The sequence below is a fragment of the Tursiops truncatus genome, chromosome 6, assembly GCF_011762595.2.
Source record: "Tursiops truncatus isolate mTurTru1 chromosome 6, mTurTru1.mat.Y, whole genome shotgun sequence".
Lineage (NCBI taxonomy): Eukaryota > Metazoa > Chordata > Mammalia > Artiodactyla > Delphinidae > Tursiops > Tursiops truncatus.
Genome location: NC_047039.1, coordinates 72,565,577 through 72,578,456, shown reverse-complemented (window position 1 = coordinate 72,578,456; position 12,880 = coordinate 72,565,577). Strand labels below are relative to the sequence as shown.

Genomic DNA, 12,880 nt, shown 5'->3' with positions numbered 1-12,880 from the left:
ACGAAGGAGAAAACTGATTGAAGAAATCACTTGCATTTCTGATAGTATAAGTATGCTCTTTGTTACTTACCTAACACTGAGTGAGAAATAATCAGAAAAGGTCAATTTTGGCAGTTCATTGTTTCGTGGGTGAAAATAAATAGCAATCTGCGATCACGCAGCTGTAGACTGCACCTGTGTTACACTCCCATAACATTTATTTTAATAATAAACATTTCGACTGTGGGGTTTGATGTGAGCAAGAGGTTTGTCTCATTTCTGAAGAGCAACTGCTGTGATGGAGAAATTCCCTATTTCAGAGTAATCAGTTGAAAGTAATGAGTAAGTTTATTTACCGAGTTCCTTCATTAGACGAGCAATTACTCTACATTATTAAAAGAGTGACAGGAAAAAGAAGTGGTTGAAATACTATTCCCAGCTTCCTGCTTTAGCCAGAAGAACAATTACTGCTAATTTTAATTTTTTTCTTAGGATAGGTTTCTTGTTAGAGATCACAATTATCCTTTCATATTCAGCCACAGTAAAGGTGGTTTGGTCACTTTTAGTGTCACATTTCCCCTGATAAATTACATTTTCTAGGTAAATAAAAATTTTACTTAATATGCAACATTCAACTATAGTAGTAGGTAAACCTTTTACTTTAGAGGATATATACCCTTTGTTTAGGAGAAAAATATTAAGTCAATAATTATGGCACTCATTTGTGAGAAGTTTATCCGTAATAAAATGGTAGGATTTTAAAAAATTAGACTAATCCTTTGGAAAACATTGTAGGGAGAAGAAAATTATCATGCTGGTTTTCACTTATGCTTTATTAGACCAGAATTAGATAGAATTTAGGTGTTATGTTTAAGCTGTTTTCCGTCAGAAGTTGACATAGATTTATCTATATGACACCTAAAAAAAGTCTAATGGGCAGGTTTTTGTCTACCTACTTGAATTCTTGCTTTGATATTCTGTAGATATGATACATGTCTTTTAATGGTTTGGAATAGCCATTGTCCCTTCCAAAGTCTTAATGGTACCAAACCAAACTTGGGTCCTCTTGCCTGCATGCAGTAAAGCCAATCTACTGACACTGGGTTGCGGTGAAGGAAAATGCAGCATTTATTGCAGGTGCCAAGCAAGAAGTCCAAGTAGTTAGTGCTCAGAAGGCCTGAACTCCCCAGTGGCTTTTAGGGCAAGGTTTTAAAAGACAGGGTGAGGGAGAGGGGTTGTGGGGTACGTGATCAACTCATGAACATTCTTCTGATTGGTTGGTGGTGAGGTAATTGGGAGGCAGCATCATCAACCTTCTGATTCCAACTGGTCTGGGCTCTATGTGCTTGTGGGCCGCATACAGTTAACTTCTTCCACCTGGTGGCAGTTTCATTATCTGCAAAGAGCTCAAAGGGTATGGCTCAGAATATTATCTATAGCCCTTGAAGAGGAACTAAAAGTCCTTGACTTTGTTTAATGGCTAAACTATGATTATTTTGTCTTGCTTGACTGTTTTCCTTTTTTCCTGCATTTTCTCACTTCTCTCATTAAATTTACTCTTTGGAACTCAGGGAAGGCCTAGGAGGCTAAAGTTTTTTTTACAGACAGGAGAAAGGTGGAGGACAAGGTGGGAGAGGAGTCTGTTCCAGGAAGGCCTCATAGGGTCCTGCTCCGTTACATTAACATAACCTTGTCATTGGAATTAGCTAATTTCAATAGACCAAAGGAATTTTAAATTGTAAAATGAAACTGCTATTAGCCAATAATAGCATCTCCAATAATCACAACTTTGGAGAAATTGTTTGTATGCCCTTTCTTCTGACTAGGAGCATTTATTATTCATCTGTCATTGTGAGGAGAGAAGCTCTGCTCTTCTAGGCCAGGCCCTTGGGTTGAGCAGAAACCTTTGAAGGAGAAGGGATGTTTTTCATTTTTAGTCAGGTAGTTTGGAGCTTAATTCTATTGAAATTGAGAGAGTGGTCTCTTAATTCTCTTTTTCACCCCAGTTCTGCTGGTCCTTAAACTGATGCAGATTCACTTACTTAATCTCATCTGGCTTTTCCTTAAATCTCCCCTTCTGATATCCACCCTTCATTCCCGAGAGTATGTGGCATTTATCAGAAATGGCAAAAGTAAACCTCAAGTGTGGCCTTGGATCACCACCTCCTGGATCTCAAATGCTTCTCAAGGGGGCCTGCCTTCTGCGTGGTTAGAACAGGCTTGGGTGCCTGGAGCTTCTCTGTAAAACACCTTACCTGGAGGTGGAGGACAGCAAGGGAAATAGTCACTCCTCCCAAGCACAGCCTCCAGAAATGGTGCCTTCTTGACAAATAAGGAACTGATCCAATTATTGTTCAACCACCAAGACAGTAGAATAAACACCAGGAGAGTAAGACCGCGCCCCCCCCTCCCCCGAGGCTGTAGAGATGGTGATCAAAGGATGATGTTTGTTACCTGGGTTCCCGTCCCCATTCGAGAACCCAGCTATGTTTCTGATCTGTATACTCACTGCTAGAACTAGAAATGAGTGGAAACACATTTTCTTTCTCTCCTGCCCGTGCCCACCCAGCTTCCTTTTCCACCTGCCCATTTCTAGCTGGAATAGGGACAGAGATCAAATCCTATAGTTCTAGGTCCATCCTTAAATTTTAGCCATGCTTTCCATTTTTAGTTACGCCATTTCCATAGTGATGTCTTAGTCATTCTTAGTTATACTCTTTCTGTGGTAAGAGAAATTGAAGACGGGTAGGGAATGAGGGCTCCCAGCCCTAGACTGTGATTTGGGAAATGTCCTCCAGTTTCATAGTGGTCAGCTCAAAAATGTATTCAGGCCAAGACAGCCTCATGATGTCAGTAAATGGTCCAAGTTCCCATGAACTTCGGAGGGAAAAAAAAAAAAAAGTAAATAAGGAATCAGACCCCTGGAACTCTGGCTGGCAGGAAGCCAGGGTCCCCATACCGGGTAGACTGCCTGCCAAGCCTCTCCCATTGCCAGATCCCACCAGCTGATGCAATACAAGCAGCTGCTCAGGGGTGGGGCATCACTGCAGCCCACATGCCCTCAGAGGTGAGTCATGAGCCAGCATTGGGCATTTGTGTGGTGGGAGTGTCAGCTGCCAGCAGAAGGATACAGGGCACATCAATATCCCAGGAATGCTGTGGGGAGAGGGTCACTGTCACTGCTAGAGTCTGGGGAGTGCATCTGCCACTTGAGCAGTGACAGCTGCAGACGAAGGGCTCCTTTCTGCAGTGGGAGTTGGTCCATATGTAGATTTCCGTAGAAGAAAAATTCTGGATGACCCTAAATGTCAACTTATACTCTGTGGTATGTAGCATAGGGATAAGGAAGCACATTCAAAACTCTAAATGAACAACCACATTAGAGTTGATAGAGGAGATGGGTTTTCCAAAAAAGAAAGAAAAACACTGCAGCATGTCTGCAGAGGAATCATTTGATTGGAAATTGAGAAATATATCCTTCCCGATTTCCTTTATAGGAACAAGGTCATGTGTATCAACAAAAAGCGTCTTTAAAATGAATGTTTCGGGCTTCCCTGGTGGCGCAGTGGTTGAGAGTCCGCCTGCCGATGCAGGGGACACGGGTTTGTGCCCCGGTCTGGGAAGATCCCACATGCCGCAGAGCGGCTGGGCCCGTGAGCCATGGCCGCTGAGCCTGCGCGTCCGGAGTCTGTGCTCCACAACGGGAGAGGCCACAACAGTGAGAGGCCCGCGTACCGCAAAAAAAAAAAAAAAAAAAAAGAATGTTTCGTACCTTTTAAAGGGCCATGGTGTTAAGGACTAGTAATGATGGACATGCTGGCGGAGGAGTTTCATTTGGAAAGCTGAGCTCGTTCTGATCACAGACCACAGGATCAGCTGCCTCCCTATCATAACCGAGGGCTGGTGCACTTGAGACTGTGCTTCTTGCCGGAGCATTCCCAAGCAAGAAACTCAGGAATCCAAAGTACTTCTGTGAATGTGGTTCCACCGTCTTAGGGGCTGATGAGAAAAGGGCCCTTGATTGCTTTAGTCTTAGAGTCAGCTCCATTTCTCACTGCCTGAGCTTTCAGACCGAGAGCTGTGGTTTGTCCCAGCCCCCGGGCCTGTGGAGAAGAACCAGGCTTTTTCAGTGTAAATCTCAGAGGGGACTGATCTTCCTCAAAGATAAACAATTGGTCACTGCTGTTCAGACAGCACCTTGGGTCTGGGAAGATGCGAGCAGGTGAGCAAGGACGCCCTTTAATCAGAAATTTGAGGAATATTTTATGTTAACTACGTAAAAAGGTGACAGCTTTGGTATAACTTGTTTATTTCTACGTAGCATTTATTTGGGCAGATATTAACAATGTTTTAGGTTTGGTGTATCAGTCTGGGGAGCTCTTGTAAGCAATAATGGTTTGGTGATGGACGTCTCACTCTACCTTTACATCTACTCCTCCCTGGGGTACTAGGTAAGCAGACAAGGGCCAGGGATGAATACCTGGGTCTGAATGAAGGCTGCAAAAGAGGAAAGAACATCTGGGACCAGAGGGGTAAGGTGCACGGTGTTGCCTTGGTCACTGATTCTTTTTGAACCCTGAGGTTTATTGGAGAGTCGGAGTTTGGAGTCTTCTTTGAAAAGAAACTGGAGAGGGACAGGGCTGATATATTCAGGAGGCAGCATTCACATGGACTTTGATATGACTGGCACCCTCTGGGTTTGTGCAGTATGCAACCTGCACAATCATACGTGGCTGCCTGCCATGGGTCCCAGAGTAGCCTACTCAAAATCTCTGGCAGCGTTCCAAATCCATTCCGATCTGAGCTCTGTGACTTTGGGCTTTGGTTTCCAGGGAAAGGTAATCTTTCTTCTTAAGAGCTCTTGGGAGGCTAATTGGGCACTAGATTGCCCTGCAAAATCAGAGCCACGAAGGTTGGGTTAGAAAAACTAAGCTGATAATACAGCCTTGGGTTTTTATCTGAAAAATGAGATAATGATACCTACTTTGCAGGTTTGTCATAAAGCCAAAATAATGTACCTACAGCCCTCAGCACAGAACCTGGAACAATGCCGCTTCTCTCCATTTGCCCCCAAACTGGTCCTTTCCTGCAGTTCCTTATCTCAGTGAACGGCATTATTATTCATCCAGTTTCTCCAACTGGGAACTTTCTTTTCCTCCATCCCTTCCCCACCCACCATATCGCAGACATCACTAAGTCATCCAGATGACTGCAATGGCCAGCTAACAAGTTGGTCTCCTGCAAACCACTCTCCCACTGCTACCAGGGAGATCATTGTGAAAGCATCTTTCACATCTGTCCCATCATTCCCTTAAATCCTTATTATCACTTTCCATTGCTCTTTGGAGAACCAACAACACTCTTAACCTGACTCTGGGATCTGACCCATCTGCTGTCCAGCTTCTGCTGGATTCTCCTCCTATCTCCCTAAGCTTGAATAACTCCTACCTCTTCTGATCAGGTTAAGGAGAAGGGAAGCCTTTTGCTGAATGACCCCTCCCACCCAGCCTCCCCAATTCATGAGTCTAAGTCAGGTTTTGGGGTGATGTTTTTAGGTCATTTACCTCAACTTGTTATTATAGCTCTATTGGGCATGTTTGTTTGATTAACGAGAGTAGGGACCAGGGTCTCTGTATGGGTTTGTTCACCACTGTATCTCCAGAACCTGGTGCAGTGCCTGAAGCTCAGTAAGCAGTTTTTGTTTGTTTGCTTGTTTGTTTGTGAGGTATTTTTTGCCATTAATCGTGACACATTATCTTTAATTAAGTACAAAGACCCTTCCAATCATGTCACCTAGTGGTCATTTCACTGACTGCCCTGTTTGACTGCCAGTCTCTTGTCTCTCTCTTTAGAAATGGTAAGGCAGATGTCTTTTTCTCAGAGAAAAGAAATCCATGGTCTGTTGCCTTTGCAATAACAAAAATGTTGGAGAGTGGGAAGGCCAAGATGTTGCCGTTGGCATCTTCCACATGAACCACATCAAGAGAAGCTGGTTGTCTTTTTCTGCTGGCGATCACACCAATTCTTCCCAAGGTAGCGCCTCTGATCACCATATACAGGTTACCAGTGTCAAACTTGTTGAAATCAGTCATCTTGCCAGATTCCAGATCAGTCTAAATGGTGTCGTTCACTTTGAAGGGGATAGGATGGTGGATGGTGCGAGCATCGTGGATCACCAGATGAGGGATTCCTTTTGCGCCCACAAAGATCTTTCTTAACTTTGTACAAGTTGTACTTGGCTCCTCCGGTATCATACGATGAACAACAAAGTAACCCTTGTATCACAGATCAGATAGAAATTCTCCCCAGTCTTGCCAATGCTGCTGACCTCCTTGAAGCCAGTAGATGAGGTCTATCAGTTGGGACCTTGCCATCAACCTTAAGGAACTGCTGCATGCAGGTCTTCTTTACTTCTTTTCCTGTCAGGGAATACTTAAGTCTGTTCCTTAAGAAAAGATGAGGGGGAGACACTCTTTCAGCTTGTGGGGATCACCTGATGGATGAGGAACAAACATACTGGTCAGTTTACTCAGCATTCAGTGCTTTGGAGCTGCTACATGTTTCAGGGGCTTCTTGGGACCATGAGCCATGACTGTGCTAAGCACAAAAAGAACACAGTGTTTTTAGAATGAATGAAGCCATAAGGCAAGAGGCTTGCACAATGCATGAGACATTGTAGTGGCTTAGTAAAATGAATAAGTGGATGAACAGGGGCAGACTCCTAGAGATCTGAATCTGAAGAGGGGATGGCGACCGTATAAGGGAATTCTGGTTGGTTTACTAGAAGGAGGTGAGAAACAGTAAGGTCAAGGAGTGCCATACAGCCCTTTTGTATGTGGTGCACACTTCATACGAAATGTTACTGTAAAATAATGAGGCTAGTTTTTACGCATGATTGCTTGGAATCTGTAAATACTGGTGGAATTAAAGCATGAATGGATTGGAGAGAGGCAGGGGAGGGAATGGGGCGCTCTGCAAAACCACATTGGGCAGATCAGCAGACAGAGTGGAACTATTGGAGCCTTAGATCCTCTGCTGTGTGGTCCAAAGGGTAAAAATTAGACTCCCCCAATCCCAGCCACTACACCAAGCTTGCCCAGCTTGTTCTGCTGCTTCTGGGCCAGTATTAATGTCATGAGAGAGATTGGCAGAGAAGATTTTCAGTCCTTGAGAGGAAAGTTGAAGGCCTTCCAGACTGACCTCATCTGTCAAATGAGAACAATAATATATTAGGGCTGTTGCAGGTATGTATGTACTAGATAAGAATGTGTCCTCCACCCACAGTAATAAAAACATGAATAGGACCATGGTGGACAAGAGAGCCAGGAAGCCCTATTTACATTTTATAGAAACAGGGATGATTTTTAGCTCCCTTTAGTTCGAATTTGTTGATTATCTGTCTTAGTTCTAAGAAATAGATTTTTCCACTTAATACCCAAAATAGTCTTGTGAGGTAGCTATTATTTCCCTTTGCAGTTGAGGAAACTGAGGTTCAGTGGGGCAAGAAGTTTGACCAAGGTTTCACCGCCAGTAAAGAACAGAGCCAGACTTTGCTCCCAGATCACCTGACTCCCATTCCAGGACCCTCTGCCACATTCGTGTCTTACCACCAGATGTCCTGGAACATTTAATTCTCTTTAAATAAAACGTGAGCAACTCGGCAGGTTTATGGGAGGGCTAGGTAGTGAGTTCACTTTGACCCAAGAGAGATTCATTTCTTAGTTTTTGACTGTTTTATGTTAAAAAAAAAACCCTTGGATAACTGAGTAATCAATCACTATTACTAAGAACCTGCTGTGAGAAAAATATGGTGCTAGGCTGTCTATGATTCGGTTGAATAAATTAGGAGACTGTTTCACTGTCTACCTAGGTGAAAGAAAAATAAAACACTGATAAACTATTTGGAAGATAGGGTCTGTGACTAGTTTTAGAGTGACTGAAATATTGTGGGTATTTAGTGAATTTTTAATAATGAGAATGGCTTTTTTAAAACAGAAGTTGTTCCTTATTTGCCATCAAGGTTGTGAGTACAGCTTTTTGTTTTCCAGCTTCCTTCATTGTTTTTTCTTTGTTTGTTTTTGTTTTTAACAAATGACAGAGTTTTAAATGACCTACAGTAAGCTTTCTTTTGCTCTTGTTTAGATGTCTTGTATTAAAAACTGATGCGTGAAAACATGTGCAAACATTATTTCGATTCAGAAACTTATTTAGATTTAGTAGTATTATGTATAAATAAGTAGTAATTAATACAGTGAAATTCTCAAAATGCATTTTTTAGCGGAAACCTTTTCTCTGTAATTTTATCATTACCATTTTCTTTATGAATAGTTTACAATTAAATGTGAGCTCCAGCTCAAATCCCAAATTCTGAATATAGTCTATAAAGTATTCTTTTTAACTCACTGTTAACAACAATTTCCGTGTGGTTACCAAACACATTCATCATCTTTTTTTTATTGAAGTATAGTTGATTTACAATGTTGCATTAGTTTCAGGTGTACAGCACAGTGATTCACTTATATATAGTCTTCTTCAGATTCTCTTCTCTTATAGGTTATTACAAAATATTAAGTATAGTTTCCTGTGCTATACAGTAGGTCCTTATTGGTTATCTATTTTATATATAGTAGTGTGGATATATTAATCCCAAACTCCTAATTTATCTCTCCCCTCCTTTTCCCTTTGGTAACCATGAGTTTGTTTCCTATGTCCGTGGATCTATTTCTGTTTTGTAAGTAAGTTTATTTGTATCTTTTTCCTTCATTGTTGTCACTCTCTTGCTGGAGACAGAAGAATTGTTTGATTGAGTGAGCGAGTGAGTGTAGATTGGGTGAGCTCAGCCCGGGTGACACAGCTGGCCAGAAGAGCTGGGATTAGGACTCAAGTTCTCTGCTGTACAGTTTCGCTTTTGCTCTCGAGTCTGCCAGCTTAGCAGTGCCTCAGAAAACTGCTGGTTATACTCGGAGACACATATAGGGGTGAAGGAACAGAGGGAGAAAGGAAAGAAGGAAGGTGGAGGTGGAATTGGAAGGGAAATAGGAGATAAGTGAAGAATAACAGGATTCAGGGGGGAGGCATGTTTGAAAAGTGGTGAGACATAGAAGGAAATCCTTCCAAAAGCTCAGAATGGAATGATTTGCAAGAGCAAGAGCTCATGTGTCTGGAGTTCACTTTATTTGGCCACATCGGCTGACCCAAGGTCTCCGGAAAACTGAAAGTTACACAAAGGCAGCTTTCCTTCAGACACCTGCAATTGAGTATTAAAAACATATCTTTGGGCTTCCCTGGTGGCACAGTGGTTGAGAGTCCACCTGCCGATGCAGGGGACACGGGTTCGTGCCCCGGTCCGAGAAGATCCCACATGCCGCGGAGTGGCTGGGCCCGTGAACCATGGCTGCTGAGCCTGTGCGTCCAGAGCCTGTGGTCCACAACGGGAGAGGCCACAACAGTGAGAGGCCTGCGTACCACACAAAAAACCAAAACAAGCAAACAAAAAACCCCGTATCTTTATAATTGGTTCTTTTCTCGCAGGGAGATCCCCCAGACTCTCTTTCTGAGCCCATTGGTATGATGATACCTGTAAGTCATTTGAAGAATGCTGGGAAAGTAGCAAAGACCCACAAATGTTAGTGCTCATTGTCATCCTTATTACTTAATTTGCGCTTTGACAGAATACCCACGAGCTCGGTTTCTCAGAGTAAGGTGGTGGGAGAAATGGTTGCCAGAGGCTGCAATTGCTTATAACTTACAATAGGGGAACTGCACAAACAAAACCAAAATCAAACAAACCTTTAAGAAATGGACCCAGTTAAGAATCCGCCTGCCAATGCAAGGGACATGGGTTCAAGCCCTGGCCCCAGGAAGATCCCACATGCCGCGGAGCAACTAAGCCCGTGCGCCACAACTACTGAGCCTGTGCTCTAGAGCCCGCGAGCCACAACTACTGAAGCCCGCACCTAGAGCCTGTGCTCCACAACAAGAGAAGCCACGACAATGAGAAGCCTGCACATCGCAACAAACAGTAACCCCCCCTGCTCGCCGCAACTAGAGAAAGCCCGCGCACAGCAACGAAGACCCAACACAGCCAAAAATAAATAAATAAATAAATTTATTAAAAAAAAAAAAAAAGAAATGGACCCAGATTCTCAGCAAGTGTCATGTAGGGCAAATGCTCCTAAATACCTGCACAGCCTTTGGAGGCCATAACATCAGTGACAGAAAGTTCACAGTAATGACCCTGAATAATCAAGGAAGAAAAACTATTTAAGCTCGGTGTCTGTTTAAGAGAAGGTGGGGTACGTGAGCAATCTCAGAAAATACAAAATCCAACTCAGATAATTAACAGAAAAAATTGAACAGAAATTGTCACACAGAGGGTAAGCTTCAGTTGTCTGGAAAAGTCCCTTGCATAGGTGACCTCATTCTTAAGCAAAGCCAGATATGCGAAATGTCATGGTTTATAGCAAGTGATCATGAGTCAGGACGGAGAGTGATGGTGCTAAAAATGTGAGCCTGATGTGGGAAGGCATAAATAGGCCCGTGGCACATACAAGATGGGAGAAACCCCGCTCTCCACTCCCACGCTGAGTTGAGAACTTAATCTGGTTCTGGACTCGGTAGAGAAGTTGCAGCAATGACCATGTCCTGGAAAATAACATCCCTAAGAACGGCCGGAGAGGGAGGGGCAGCCTGCTGCTGGACTTTCAATTATCTGAAAGGTTTTAATGGAAGATTTCCCACTCATAGGAACCATTTCTTTCTCTCAGTTGAAAAAAAATAGGACTTTAATGGCTTTGTTTTACTGTATAGTACAGGGAACTATAAGGGAAAAGAATCTGAAAAAAATACATGTATAACTGAATCACTGCTCTACACCTGAAGCTACACAACATTGTAAATCAACTATACTTCAATAAAAATTAAAAAAAAATAAAAAAGGATAAGTGGCTTATTTTTAAAGAGGCCCAACAATTCAATTATGTCCTTTATTTTGTGCTGTGAAGAATGATCTATTAATTAATTGAAGGGTGCAAGACAGAGTTGTGCATGCTTCCCTCTTGCTCTCCAGAACGGAAGAGAAGTAAGGGCTGGGGCAGAAGCTCATCCTGACGTGGGAGCGTTTTGCTAATCTTTGCGCTCTTCATACACGTTTTCTCTAGCAAGTGGCCTGTGTTGCTGGCCAGACTAGCACCTGGCCCTGGGCGGACAGAAGTGTCCTGACAGGTGGATAGATTAGCTGCTCCCCTGCCACTGGTATGTCTGCGAGGACACGTGCCTGGCTGCTTCCCTGGGAAGGCAGTGTCCCTGAGTCCCTTTGCAGGGAGGCGGGGGGCAAGTCACTCTCTGGCCTCCATCCTCTGCTTTGTTAACGCTTTCATCTTCCTGCTGCCCTTAGCAGCCTGATTTGGTTTGTATGCAGCATCTCCTGGCTGAAACACCACGCAGAATTCTCTCACCCTTTGGCAGCTACCATATAAACAGACTCCCAAAGCCACTGACTTTTGGAGGCCTGGATTCTTTCAAAGAAAGGTGAGCAGCGTTTTGACCCATCCGTGTGGATTCATACAAACCTCAATTTCAATTCAGGGTTTGTTTTATATTTTGTGTGTTTATCAAGATCATTGAGAGAACTGTTTTTTTTTTTTTTCTTTTTAGATTGTAGGCAAATTGAAAACATGGTCTTAGGACATGTATATAGGTCATAGTGAAAGATAAACAAGAGGGAAAATTTTATTCTGTAGCTGAATATTTCTTCTATTCTTTATTTGTGAATTTGCTGTGTAAGACCCTACCATCAAGCCATGCACAAAGCAAAGCCGCCTCATTGGTGTGGAACTGGTCATGAGCTTGCCAGCTGGCTGATTCCCCCTGGACCGTGGCCTGAAGCACCATCACTCTTGACTCCAGTCTCCAAAAAAATCCAGACATAAACTCACTGTGGTGGATGCAGATCAAAATACCATTCCAGAACCGGCTTTTAAAACATTTTGTAAAATTCATTAGCTCTCCAAAGTATTATGTCACTCTGAGCCCTATGAGGGGGGAAAATGTATTTCTCACACCTATAGAATTATTTCATGCTAAAATAGCCTTCTGACCAAGTATGACATTGCTGTAAAAATCAATTCACACACACAGGGCTTCATAGGCTGGCATTTACATAGACTGTTCTGATGAATCTCATAAACACTGAGTCATGCTTCTTACTACTGGCCTCTTTCTCAGACTTTTGCTCTCAGGAAGATTTATATACAGCCGGCCTGATTGCTGTGTTACACTGGACACACCCTGGCCCGTCACTTCTGGGAGTGCTGTGGAAACAGGCATTGGGATTCCACATGTTTAAACACAGCGTTCTATAGCCATAGTCTTTCGTTAGTGATTTCTTGCTTTGAAACTGTTAGTTATTTTAATCACAGATCTTTACATTTGAAACTATCATAGAAGCATAGATCTTTAACATTGAAACAGGTGACTTTAGACTATTTTAACCTCCTAGTATTATGTTTTAGGTTTCATTTATTTATAAAATAAACATTAAAGCAAATTTGGGAAATAGAGGAAAACTGAAAATAAACTGTAAACAATAGAAAAAAGCCTAAAAATTAACCACTTTCATTGAAGCATGACTATTGGCAATGTTATGGCAAAGTAGTTTTCTTAGTTTTTCCTGTGTGTAGGATTAAAGTAGGATATTCATACATTTTGGTACCCTGATTTTTATTTTACTTAACATAATTTATTGAATATTTCCCTATGTTATTGCATAGCATTCTGAATCGACATCTTAAATAATAACATGCATTTTTATAAAGAAGATGGACTGTGGTTAAACATTTTGATTGTCCCTCTTTTTTTGCTGTTGTTAATTACACTGTAACAAATATCTTTGTACCTGAAA

General features: G+C 42.5%; 1 protein-coding gene and 1 pseudogene across 6 annotated transcripts in view; one reads left to right on the top strand and one right to left on the bottom strand.

Annotated features, from left to right (window-relative positions):
* PRUNE2 (prune homolog 2 with BCH domain) overlaps positions 1-12,880 on the top strand; it is a 375,414-nt gene that overhangs the window by 106,872 nt on the left and 255,662 nt on the right. The gene's annotated exons all lie outside the window — the stretch shown is intronic.
* On the bottom strand, positions 5,785-6,569 carry LOC101326440 (small ribosomal subunit protein eS4, X isoform-like; annotated as a pseudogene).